The 14222-nt window shown below is 42.5% G+C and overlaps 1 protein-coding gene across 1 annotated transcript in view; it reads right to left on the bottom strand.

The window, feature by feature from the left end:
• Ctdspl2 (CTD small phosphatase like 2) overlaps positions 1 to 12320 on the bottom strand; it is a 50426-nt gene extending 38106 nt beyond the window's left edge. Inside the window, exon 1 of the mRNA XM_005364358.3 lies at positions 11798 to 12320. The gene's annotated coding sequence lies outside the window, so the exon portion shown is untranslated. The remainder of the gene's footprint in view (positions 1 to 11797) is intronic.
• Positions 12321 to 14222: the final 1902 nt, after the last annotated feature.

Genomic DNA, 14222 nt, shown 5'->3' with positions numbered 1-14222 from the left:
AAAAAAAAACTGTTAGACTGAATGCACGTGGGCTAGCATGAGGACACAGTATATATCTGTGGTGCTGGAGCAACCTCTAGTGTAGGAAATAGAGTCCAAACCAGATTCTCTCTCCTAAGGTACAAAACTGTGAAGGCTCTGGAGCCACAACAAGTCCAGCTGACCCCAAAGACACAAGAGAAGCTATCATTAAGGATAAGAAAAGGATGGAAGATGTTCACAACCGCCACTAGGATAGCATGCACCAGGTAAAATGAAGGCAAAGATTTAAATAAACAAAAGCCCAGAGCTGATCAGGAAAACTGAGATGCTTTCCCATATTTCAGCTAGGATTCTGAGTAACGTAACAAGGGAACATAATTAAGCCAATGATGCACAAAGGAACCCTCTGCAACAAAACTGAAACTCAACTCTTGACTAGGCTAACACAAATGCCTTCAATTAAAAGTCCATAAATCCAATTTTCCAAATATACTCTACCAGCAGTTACTTTCTATTCATAATATTCAGTATTCAGTAAAATATTCCCAAAGCTAGAAAGGTGGCAAGTTGAGTAGAAGCACTTGCTACACAAGCCTAGCAACCTGAGTTCAAACCCCAGAGCCCACATAAAGGTGAAAGGAGAGTTGCCCTCTGGCCTCTACATGCCCTGTGGCATGCTCCCCTAACACACACACACACACACACACACACACACACACACACACACACTCACACACTCACTCACTCACTCACTCACTCACTCACTCACTCACATACCAGCAACAAATGCAACAAACTATCCACAAACAAACAAACCGGAAAAAATAAGGGTGATGATGGAGTTTCGGTTCAGGGGCAGAACACTGACTTAGCATGCATAAGGTCCTAGGTTGTCTCTAGAATTATAAAATAGAGGGGAGGGAGAGTAAATACAACCAGAAGTTGACTTTTTAAGAACAGACCAGTAAATTGATAAATTTATAGCAAAAATAAAAAAAGAGGATACCACTATTGGGAATGAAAACTTGAAAATAACAGACTGTAGACTCAGAAAGAATTATGGAGCATTCCAAACATCTTTACATTCACCAATTCAGGTAGAATGGACAAATTCCTCAAAATGTGAGTCACAAGCAGGGAAATGGTCATGCTTAGTTTTAATAAATCTAGTACTAATGAACGAAAATGATAAAAATGAGAATAGTTAAGTCCAAAAACTTGAGATATAAAAATCACTTTTGGGAGTGGGGTGATTTAAGACAGGGTTTCTCTGTGTAGCTTTAGAGCTTGTCCTGGAACTCACTCTGTAGACCAGGCCGGGCTCAACTCACAGAGATCTGTCTGCCTCTGCCTCCTGGGTTAAAGGTTGTGAATAAAGGCATGCACCACCACCGTCCAGCAGCACTCTTTTTTTAAACGTTCCAACCAGATTTCACTCCGGATCTTTTTAAAATTTATTTAACTTTATTTTACATGCTTTTGGTGTGAAGATGTCAGCTCCTGGAACTGGAGTTACAGACAGTTTTGAGTACCATGTGGGTGCTGGGAATTGAATCCAAGTCCTCAAGAAGAACAGCTAGTGCTCTAAACCGCTGAACCATCTCTCTAGCCCCTCATTCAGGATTATGACAACTAAAAACTGAGCAGTAAGTTTGTTTTTTGGGTTTTGTGTTTTTTTTTTGTTTTGTTTTGTTTTGTTTTTCGAGACAGGGTTTCTCTGTGGTTTTGGAGCCTGTCCTGGAAGTAAGTTTGTTCTGTAGTTACTTGATGCCCAGGTAAGCAGATTACAGAGGAGGGGTGTTGGTGCTGGAGAAAGTCTTCCAAAGATTCACCATAAACAACAACATTAATTCTACAAGTTTTCTAAACTACCATCTTAAATTCCAGACTGACACCTAACTACCATGTTTGGCACTTCAAACTCAACTTACACAAAACTGAATTCATTCTTATCCCATTCCATCCCAAAATATCTCCCTCCTGTTGTATATTTTTCTCCCATAGTCACCCATATGGCCTACCAATCAAGAAATCCAAACTCCAGGGCTGGAGAGATGGCTCAATGGTTAAGAGCATTGCCTGCTCTTCCAAAGGTCCTGAGTTCAATTCCCAGCAACTACATGGTGGCTCACAACCATCTGTAATGAGGTCTGGTGCCCTCTTGTGGCCTGCAGACATACACACAGACAGAATATTGTATACATAATAAATAAATAAATAAATATTTAAAAAAAGAAAATACTCTAAATAATAAAAAAAAAAAATCCAAACTCCACCACCCAGCTAGTTGTGACACCATGCCCTTACCCCTACAGTCAATTACCAAATTCTGATTTTTAACCTCTAAAATTAATTTTCCAGTCTTTCCCTTTAAAAAATCTATCCCCTGAACTACAGAAATGTGCCTATTCCTCTTACCTAGTTTCTCATCAACTGCTTTCCAATATAAACTAAATTCACTGGTGAATATGTACTGCAGTGTGTGAGTGTGTGTGTGTGTGTGGTGCAAATACAAAGAGGTGTTCATGTGTGTTGATGTTCCTGTGTGGAAGACAGAAGTAGACATCAGATGCCTTCCTCAGTCTTTCTTAGAGAACTTGGAGCGCATAATCAGCACCAGAAATCCACCTGTCTTACTTCCCCAAAGAAGCTTTCCAGCCAGTCTTTCTTTGTTGTTTTTTGCTTTTATTCTCTGTACTGCAGCAGTTATAGCTGCTGACACTCTGGGCTCTCTACCCACATTTCTGTCCTCTTTACCACAAATATTATTTCAACTAATTATCTCGTTATCCTCACTGTTTAAAACTCAGCCCAAGTATCACAGAACCAATAAAAGAACCACCCCCACACCCATAAACTTCTGTAAAGCCTGAGGTCATCTCTCCTACCAAATTACCCTAAAATAATCTCCTTCAATAGATTCAATTGCACTTGACAAAAGTGAGTCCCGATGGCCAGGACAGGAGGCACTGCAATAATTAAAAACTCTTTAAGGCAATGATCTCTAACAACCTGACACACACAACCAGTCTCCCCTGAACTCAACAATTTTCTTCCCATGTCTTTCAAAAAAAAAAAAAAAATCACATGAGAGAAAACTGTATCGCTGAAACAATCAGAAGTACATTAAGAATGCTTGCTTACAAAATTGGGGCCAATTAATAAATAAGTTCTTCATCACAAAATTCCTGCTACCTACCAAAACTATAATTCTTTTTGCATTTTCTTGCCATCCTGTGTATGACTGAGCGGAGATTGGGCACCGACATGACATTGCATACCTGCAGGCATCAGAAGACAGCTTCCAGGTGTGCATTCTCTCCTTCCGCCATGTGGGTTCAGGGCTCAAGCTCAGCAGGTCAGACTTGGCAACTCTCTGAACCATCTCACTGACCCAAGCAATTTTTAAGGCAGACAGTTAAATTAAAAATCCTCTTAGGTTACCAGATTACAATAATGGTACAACTATTAGATTGGCTTTATCTAGGTGTTTCCTAGATAAATGCAGCAATTCCTCAGTAATGATACAAGAACAAACTCAGTTAACAGTTTGTCACGGAGGTCTTCAGTGCACTAATTTCTAAATAAGGACAGACAATAAAGAAAACTGTAAAAGGGACGGTGGTGGCTCATGCCTTATTAATCCCAGCACTAGGGAGGAAGAGGCAGGTGGATCTTTGTGAGTTGGAGGCGGGCCTGGTCTACAAGAGCTAGTTCCAGGACAGGATCTAAAACTGCAGTGAAACCCTATCTAGAAAAACCAACTCCCCCCCGCCCCCAAAAGGGCAAAGCTAGCCATGATTGTCTATTATAAAGAATATTTGAAACTGGGCAGTAGTGCCATATGCCTTTAATGCCAGTATTAGGGAGGCGGAGGCAGGCATTTCTCTGTAAATTCAAGGCCAGCATGGCCTACAGAGTTCCAGGACAGCCAGGCTGTAACACAGAGAAATCCTGTCTTGGGGGGGAGGGGAAAATAAATAGACTAGAGGTATAGATTCATAGTGGAGTAGTTACCTTAGTGTGGGTAAGGTCCTGTAGTCTAGACAGTATCATGGAAGAAATACCATGCCAATAAGGCGGCTCAACAGCTAAACTGTGGTGGTGCACGCCTTTAATCCCAACACTTGGGAGACAGAGGTAGGCGGATCTCTGTGAGTTTGAGGCCAGTCTGGTCCACAAAACAAGTTCCAAGACAGCCAGGACTGTTATACAGAGAAACCCTGTCTCAAAAAAGGCAAAAAAACAAAAACAAAAACAAAACAAAAAAAAAACCCCACCAAGTCTGACAATATGAGTTCAATCCCCAAAATCCACATGGTGCATCATTGGACTTTACTAAATATAAATTTTACCTTTTTGTAAAAGGCTGAGCTGGGCAAGGTGATCATACCTATAATCTTGGCATTGAGAGGACGATCAAGTTTAAGGCCAACCTGGGCTACAGAGTGAGATCCTATCTCAAAACATATATGGATACATACATAATAAATCAAAATGAAAGACAAGTCATTGCTCCAACCTGTCCAAACAGCACTTAGTTAAACATCTATTACACATTTAAAGACTGCAAAAGCTCAGCGGGTAAAGGGCTTCCCACCAAGCCTGACTGACAGGCGTCTGAGTCCCAGAATCTACATGGTCAAAGTCAAGACCTGACTCCCACAAACTGTCCTCTCACTGCCACAAGCATACCAAGTGCAAGTGTTACAGTCGCACACTCATACACATGCAGATACACATGACAGTAAATGAACGTAAAACTTTTTTAATTAAAAAAAAAAACAACTCAGTTTTAAAACAACGAACTTAACTTTGGAAGAATTAAGGATTCTTTTCTCTGATAAATCTAAAATTCTGCAATTCTTATTCAACCAAAAAAAAAAATCATTATGAGTGCTCCTCATCATGATACCCATGAAAGAAGCAGTTGAAAGTAGTCTAGTAGTCCATTCTCATGTACCTAAACTGAAATCAGTGCTCCACTGTTAGGTCTGCCCATTTTCTCTCCCCAACTAATCTAAGTCACTAAAGTAATTCAGAAAGAGGCTGTTCTACCACCTTATAAAAATTAAGGGCTGGGCAGTGGTGGAACACGCCTTTAATCCCAGCAGAGACAGGAGGGTATCTGTGAGTTCAAGGCTAGTGTGGTCTACAGAGCAAGTTCCAGGACAGGTTCCAAAACTACAAAGAAATCCTGTCTCAAGGGGGTGGGGGAGAGACACGACAAAAAGTCTACATACACAGAGTTAATAAAGTTTAAACCTAATTATTTTAAAGTATTCAAGTGCCACTTTTCTTTATTTAAAAAGAAATGAGGCAGGGAAGTGGTGGTACAGATCTTTAATCCCAGCACTTGGGAAGCTGAGGCAGGCAATCTGTGAGTTTGAGGCCAGCCCAATCTACAAAAGCCGAGTTCCAGGACAGCCAGGACTGCTAAACAGAGAAACTCTGTCTTGAAAAGCCAAAACCAAACCAAAAGGAAACAAGAAAAAGTACCTGCCCTACAAATTATTGCAGCTATGAAAGCCTGAGTGTTAGAAATCCAACTCAGTAATGTTCAATCTTTCAATCTACTATAGAAAGCTATGCCTATAGTAAAATATGGGATCCCAATATAGTTAACTATCCTACTTTGACTATATGTCAAAATTTTATTTGTTGCTGGACATGGTGGCTTATGCCTATAATCTAAGGATTTTTGAAGTAGAGGCAGGAAGAACAGAAGAGGTTCAAGGTCAGCCCCTGCTACTAGACTATTCAAAACCTGTCTGACCTTCCACAAACAAAATAAAAACCATTTGTCTGTAAAGTCTTACCTGAGGCCACACTTAAATCTCACCATTCCATGGGCTGGAGAGATGGCTCAGAAGTTAAGAGCACTGGCTGCTCTTCCAGAGGTCCTGAGTTCAATTCCCAGCAACCACATGGTGGCTCACAACCATCCATACTGAGATCTGGCACCCTGCTCTGGCATGCGGGCATACATCGAGGCAGAATGTTGTATACATAATAAGTAAATAAATCTTTAAAAAAAAAAAAAAAACAAACCTCACCATTCCTTACCGCCAGGTTAAAAAAAAAAGGCCGGGCAATGGTGGTGCATGCCTTTAATCCCAGCACTCGGGAGGCACAGGCAGGCGGATCTCTGTGAGTTCGAGACCAACCTGGTCTACAGAGCTAGTTCCAGGACAGGCTCCAAAGCCATAGAGAAACCCTGTCTCGAACTCCCCACCCCCCCAAAAAAAACCTTACTGCCAGGTTCACAAAAGTACCAAAGGATTCCTGGAGGCCTAAGAGTCTCACTGTGTACATTTTATTCTCATCAAGCTTGTTTTACCTAGACAATACTCTTAAATTCCACATATCTCCTGGTCATAACTAGCATATAAAAGTTTAACTTTCTTTGCTAGGCAGTGGTGACACTAGTCTTTTATTCCAGCACTCACAAAGGAGATGAATCTCTGAGTTTGAGGCCAGCCTGGTCTACAGAATGAGTCCCATAAGAGCCAGGACTACATAGATAAACCCTGCCTTTAAAAAAGAAAAGAAAATTTAACTTTTCTCAATCCCACCTGTAGTTTAACAAGCTATTCTACACTTACAAGTAAAATACAATGACATTTTATCTAAAATTTTTAAAATTTGTAATTTGTTTTGAGACAAGGTCTTTCTGTGTAGCCCTGGCTTGGCTATCCTGTACTAGGTCTGTAGACCAGGCTGGCCTCAAACACACAAAAACTACCTGCTTCTTCCCCCAAGTGCTGGTCCTAAAGGCAGGTGCCACCGCACCCAGGAGAATTTATAATTTTAAACAATGTACTTCAGAAAGAATTCCATAGAATGAGGATATATAAATGAACTCAAGCATGGACATTCTTAACAAAATCTCAACTACCCAGGGCTACCTATTTGTTCAATAACAATTCAGCACAGCGTAAATTAAAAAGGCACGTACTCAATGGCTACAGTGACGTAAATCTTTATTCCAAGGACTTAGAAGGTAGAGGTAAGAGGTTCTCTGTGAGTTTAAGGCCAGCGTAGTCTACATTGGAAGTTTCAGGCAAGCCAGAGCTATATAGTGTATAGTGGGACTTTTTCTTAAGGGAAAAAAAAAAGCATGTACTCATACAAACATTAATGAATATGGATGTTAGGGCATAAGGATATCAGGGTGAGTAAGAAAAAAACGAAAGTCAAATTGTTCATTCTAGGAAGTTTCATGCCTGTTAAACAGCCTAATTCTGGGATGCGGTGGCATTAACCTGTAATCTCAGCACTCCTGGCTGAGGCAGAAGGATCTGGAGTTTGAGTAAACTTGGGCTACACAGCCAGACCCTGACTCATTACAAAAACAAACAAGTGAATAAATAAACAGCCTCATCACAAATGACCCCTGTAGCCAATCCAGTTAAAACGGCTTGTCAATTTCAACCAACTAATAAAAATTACTTAACAGCATACCCAGGGCTGGAGAGATGGCTCAGAGGGTAAGAGCACTGGCTGCTCTTCCAGAGGTCCTGAGTTCAATTCCCAGCAACCACATGGTGGCTCACAACCATCTATAATGAGACCTGGTGCCTTCCATGCCAGCAGTACATTGTATGCTTAATAAATAATTAAATCTTTAAAAAAAAAAAGACCATACCCATATATGAGGTCCTCTTCACACGTTTGGCATTTGTGATTTAAACTATCTTTTTCCCCTTATGTATTTCCTAACAACTTGATAAATTGCAAATACAATGAGATGTTGCCTTTTTAAATTCCTGGCAAATCACTACATTCTTTAACTCATCAATCAAAAGTATAGTGTATTGTAACCAAGATAACTTAATTCTACTTTATCCAATCAGCAACTGATTCTGCAGCTACAAGTCTAATGTCCAGTACATCCTTTCCAAACAGGTCCAAGCCTTTTAGAGGCAGGGCCTCACATAGCCCCAACTGGCCTCCAATTTGTAACTGAACTTGTGATTCTTCTGCTTCCATCTCCCTGACACACCATTATAACCAGCTGATGTGGTAATGGGGACCTGGGTACTAGAACCCAGTGCTTCCTGCATGCTAGGCGAGCACTCTACCAATTGAGCTACATACCCAGCCAGATTTTTTAAAAATCATCACAAGAAGATGCCATCTGAACAAAATCTACAGTCTTGGAATAGGTTAGGTTAATTTGGAAAAGATAAAACTTTCCAACCACCAATTTCCTAATGGTGGGAGAAAATAACACCACCAGCACAAACACAATGTCCAAAAGGCACTAGCACTGTGTGAAACAGAAAACCCTAAAACATACCTATACATTGCCATACAGCTGCAACACACAGATGTTAAATTTTGACTACACCACTTGGCAGCTTTCATATCCATTCAAATCATGTACAGGAAAGGATTAAGAATGTAGGGACTAGCTGGGCAATGGTGGAGCACACCTTTAATCCCAGGATTCAGGAAGCAGAGGCCAGCCAGGTCTACAAAGTGCGTCTAGGCCAGGCAGGGCTGTTACACAGAGAAACCCTGTCCCGGGGAGGAAAAAAAAAAAAAAAGAGGAAAAGCAAAAAATCCAATCCCAATCCCTGACTTCAAACTTTACTACAGAGCTACAGTACTGAAAACAGCCTGGTATTGGCATAAAAACAGACAGGAGGACCAATGGAACTGAATAGAAGACCTGGATATCAATCCACACATCTCCAGGACACCTGATCTTTGATAAAGAAGCAAAATATATCAAATAGAAAAAAGAAAGCATATTTAACAAGTGGTCCTGGCATAACTGGATATCAACATGTAGAAGAATGAAAACAGACCCATATCTATCATCATGTACAAAACTCAAGTGCAAATGGATCAAAGACCAAAGCCAGCCACACTGAACCTCATAGAAGAGAAAGTGGGAAGTACACTTGAACACATTGGCACAGGAGACCACTTCCTAAATAGAACCCCAGCAGCATAGACAGTGAGAGAAACAATAAATAAATGGAACCTCCTGAAACTGAAAAGCTCTGTAAAGCAAAGGACATGGTCAACAAGACAAAACGGCAGCCTACAGAATGGGAAAAGATCTTCACTAACCCCACATCAGACAGAGGTCTGATCTCCAAAATATACAAAGAACTCAAGAAATTGGACACCAAAAAAATCAGATAATCCAATAAAAAAAAATGGAGTACAGACCTAAACAGAGAACTCTCAACAGAAGAATCTAAAATGGCTGAAAGGCATTTAAGGAAATGTTCAACATCCTTAGTCATCAGAGAAATGCAAATCAAAACAACTCTGAGATTCCACCTTACACCTGTGAGAATGGCCAAGATCAAAAACACTGATGACAACTTATGCTGGAGAGGTTGTGGGGAAAAGGGAACACTTCTGCATTGCTGGTGGGAATGCAAGCTGGTACAACCCCTTTGGATGTCAGTGTGGCGATTTCTCAGAAAATTAGGAAACAACCTTCCTCAAGACCCAGTAATACCACTTTTGGGTATATATCCAAAGGATACTACTCAATCGTGTCACAAGGACATGTGCTCAACTATGTTCATAGCAGCTTTGTTTGTCATAGCCAGAATCTGGAAACAACCTAAAATAAATGCCCCTCGATTGAAGAATGGATGAGGAAAATGTGGTATATTTACATAATGGAGTACTACACAGCAGAAAAAAAATGACAGCTTGAATTTTGCAGGAAAATGGATGGAGCTAGAAAACATTTTGAGTGAGGTAACCCAGACAAAGAAAGACAATTATCACATGTACTCACTCATAGGTGGTTTTTAAACATAAAGCAAAGAAAGCCAGCCTACAAACCACAATCCCAGAGAACTTAGACAACAATGAGGACATTAAGAGAGACTTACATAGATCTAATCTACATGGGAAGTAGAAAGTAGAAAAAGACAAAATCTCCTGAGTAAATTGGGAGCATGGGGACCTTGGGGGAGGATTGAAGGGGGGGAAGGAGAGAGGCAGGAAAGGGAGTAGAGAAAAATGTAGAGCCCAATAAGTATCAATAAAAAAATGTAAAAGAAAAAAAATGAAAAACAGAAAGACAAAGAATACAGGGACTAATGGAATGTAGTAGTAACTAACTTGGCAAAATCCTGGAAACAGTCTACAATGCAGACTCTGCTACCTATAAATTAAATTTTACCAAAAAAAAAAAAAAAAAAAAAACTATCTCCCAAACAACTTAAAGTACAAAGCCTGCACTAGACACATAACTTATCCGGATTCTTTCAAGTAATGTAATTGACCACATTTTAAAAATAAATTGAAAGGGCGGTGGTGGCACATGCCTTTAATCCCAGCACTCAGGAGGCAGAAACAGATAGATCTTAATGAGTTTGAGACCAACCTGGTCTACAAGAGCTAGTTCCAGGACAGGCTCCAAAGCTACTGAGAAACCCTGTCTCGAAAAACCAATAAATAAATAAATAAATTGATAACCCCTAAGTCAACCGAACCTACATTTTACCTTGACTTTCTTTATGAGTTGGGCTAAGTCTTTCAAATGAAAACTATAATGATGTTTGCACGTGCCTGCTTATTACTGAAATTTAATCCTGACATGAACATGAAGTACTCAAGGCTGGACCTATGGAGCAGAAAAATACTGAATGACAAACATTAACTGACATGTAACATAAGCCATGTTATTTTATTCATGGGGGGAAAACACCTATAATGCCCCAAATTCTACATGACCAAAATACTGAAAAAACAAAAACAAAAACTGAGGACCTCTATACATTTGGATGATGTGAGCAAAAAAAAAAAAAAAAGCTTCAAATTGCCATTTCGCTGCTTTTATAAAGATAACTGCTGGATCACAAACAAAAATGTGTAACTTGGCATCTGATGAATCGAAGTAACAAGCAATCTACAATCTAAAAATTATGCAGATAAGCCTATCATTTCATGTCACTAATTTGTACACCGACGTAGAGGAGTAATCTTGGTTTTGCCTGACGAGCATTAGAAAGATACATTCCTGCCTTAGAGTAACAGCGACTCAGTCCATTCACCTCGGGAGTTTAGGGTAGTTTCCCTGTGGTACTCATTCACACATCCGACTGCCACTAGGGCGAGAAGTAAATAAACAATGTTTACTTATGCAATTATTTATAACAGAATCCTGGTCAAGAATGCAAAAGTAAAGTAAGCCGGGCATACCCAAAGGAAACGGCACGTTTGTATAATCCAAATTCACCCTGAGCTGACCACTATGGAAACCAGAGGCCTCCCACACAGGCTCGTTTTTACTACCACTCTTGATTTTCAGAAGGAGTAATGTCAACTCAACGTTTTACCAGTACAGAAGACAGAAGTTCCTGAAACCTCTCGTTCCAGATTCTCAAAGGCTGTTTATAAGAGCTGAGCTAGAGCAACGCCCCCCAAAGCACCCCACAAGAATTAAACACCCCAAACGTTACGTGGGCCCACAAGAAGGTTCGAAAAGGCAATTTAACTTCATTAGTCATAAGGACCACGGGGTCAGAGACCAGGAAGGTGAGATGGGGTTGGGGGTAGGTAGCAAAGTGAAATCTAACCCCAGAAATCACAACACAGGCCGCAGCCTAAGAGCTGAAGCTGGCGGGAAGTGAGCTCCCTTTCCGTTCCCAGGGGAAAGTCCAGGCCAGAGCGGAGACCACACTGTGGACTTACAAGGCGCCAACAGTGCATGCCTACGGACGCGCTGGAACCGCTGAAGGCTCGGCTAGGGAAGGGGAGGAGATCCCGGCAAACGGCCCTGGGAGAGGACTGAGCTTGGGAGCAACGGCAGCGTCTGGACCAAGGGAATTACCTTCACTGTGACGACAGAAAAGTGTCTTCAGGCTCCGGCGATGGTCCCGACTGCGCAATAGGTGGTGTCTTTCCCGCTTATCCCTCAACAGCAACAGAACCAGCTCCTTCAGCCAGTCGCCATTTCCCGCCTACCGACCTGCTGCACCGCACGGGCAGGGACCCGGATGGAAAGCGGCCTCTGCGCGCAGGCGCCCTGGCTTCCTCCTCCCCCGCCCAGCCGCTCTCCGGCTAGGCGGGAGGGAAGGAATGCAGGAGGCCTGGGCGGCAGCGGGAGGGGCGGAGGGGGGAAGGGGCAACTTTCACTTCCGTAAAGAGGGTGAAGTTTCTGCCGCCCTAGGGAACTCACCGGCGCGAATTCCTGACAAAACAATAAAAATAAAAATAGAAAAAACGAAAAAGCGAGCGCAGGGCCTTAGGGTCCGCGAGTTGGACCGGACGCAGCTACTGAGTGGGGCACGGGGCCTGGGAGACGTTTGTACTTCGGGGGCCTCCGTAGCGGGCTGCAGGGTGGTCGCAGGGGGCGTAGGGAGGAAAGCGTTAGCAGCGGAGGCGGGGACGCCGGGGACGGTTTTCCCTCTCGCCGCTAACGGAACCGCCTACGGCCGAGCGACGAGGGGAGCGCGCCCTCGCCGCGGAGGCGGGGTTTAAGGACGCGCCGAGCGCCCGGAGGCCAGGGTTAGAGACTGGGAGGCGGTGGGTGGAGCCGGCTGGAAGGGGCGGTGCTAACGGCTTGGCGCGCTGGAGCCGGAGCCCTGGACCCAGCCTGGTCCGGATGCTTTCAGGGTTTCTCCGGGCTCCCCGAGCTTCTCTTTTTTGCTCACTTTCCTACCGGCAGCCGCTGTCATTCTCGGTCCTGTGATACAAACCCATACCCTTCGCTTCTTCGCGATGTGGACCGTGATCCTGTATGCTGAAAAATCGGATCTTTCAAATGGGTTTCCACACGCAACTATGGGCTCCAAGCATGAGAGAATGTTCTGTCCAGATCAGCGGTTCTCAGCCTTCCTAAAGCTGCGGACCTTTAACCCAGTTCCTCGTGTTGTGGTGACCCCCAACCATAAAATAGTTTTAGTTGCTACTTCCTAACCAATTTTGGTACCGTTATGAATCGTAATGTAAATATCTGTTTTCCGGTGCTCTTAGGCGACCCGAATGAAAGGGTCGAAACCCACAGGTTGAGAACACTGATCCAGCTAGCGGATTTAGCTTTGGACTGAAACTGTAAGCCGCTTTCATATTTCTGTAAGAAATGTTTATCGGAAACGTACTGTGTAAAAGGAACATAACAGTGAACTAGGAAAAACAACTGCATTCCCGAGTTAACACTCCACCAAAGAAGACAGTTCTAAGGGTTTGATAGGTGGGAGAAGCGATGTGGTCGCGCTAGCTACGGGCTCTGGGGAGCTTAGACTTAGTTAAGCTTAAATTTAACCAAGTAAGCCGGGTGGTGCGCACCTTCAAGTATTGGTTGGCAGAGGCAGTCAGGAGCTCTGTAAGTTTGAGGCCAGCCTGCTTTACAGAACAGAGTGAGTTCCAGGACAGCCAGGGCTACACAGAACTGTCTGGAAAAAAGACAAGAAAAACTTCACTAAGTGCAGCGTAAATGATGGTTTGATTTTGTAAGAGCTGTGTTCTTAGATAAAGGATACAAGCAAAAGTTCCACGGCAGGAATTGTTGGTGGTAGGGGATAATAGCAGATGAGGCGGAAAGGTAAATGTATAAATGTACTTTTTGTTTGTTTGTTTTGTTTTGTTTTGTTTTTCGAGACAAATTTTCTGTAGTTTCGGGGCCTGGCCTGGAAATTGCTCCACAGACCGGGCTGACTTTGAACTCACAGAGATTCGCCTGTCTCTGCCTCCTGAGTGCTAGGGTTAAAGGCCTGTGCCACCACCTCCCCGCCTAGAGTGCTCTTATAAAGTTTCTTCTTCAAAATGTGGAACAGGTGGTTTGTCTTCAGAAGAGATCCTATCAGAGCTAAGAGTCCACTTGCAATCTTCCCAGCATAAAATTGGTTTGAGACTGGGCATGGGGGGCATGGGTGACATTCAGGATTACTGAGGCAGGAGGTTAAAAAATTCCAACCAGCCCGGGCTACATAATGTTAACCTGGCTCCAAAAGAAAGAGAGGGGAGAAAAAGTTAAGAAATCTTTGAATACAGCATCGATTGCAAATCTATGCTGATCAAAGCATAGAACAAGTTGGGAGTCCATATAGTCATAGGCTCCTGAAAGACCAACTGAAAATCAAAAAGTAATTCATGGTTATCTAGTGCCTATGTTGGAAAGTAATAGAATGTAAACTAAAAAATTATCCCCATTGAGTACTAAAATTATTATTATTATTATTATTTTTGGTTTTTCGAGACAGGGTTTCTCTGTGGCTTTGGAGCCTGTCCTGGAACTAGCTCTGTAGACCAGGCTG

This window comes from Microtus ochrogaster (genome assembly GCF_000317375.1).
Source record: "Microtus ochrogaster isolate Prairie Vole_2 chromosome 14 unlocalized genomic scaffold, MicOch1.0 chr14_random_1, whole genome shotgun sequence".
Classification (NCBI taxonomy): Eukaryota; Metazoa; Chordata; class Mammalia; order Rodentia; family Cricetidae; genus Microtus; species Microtus ochrogaster.
Note: the sequence above shows the minus strand (reverse complement) of the source record. Positions and strands in the feature narration are given on the sequence as shown.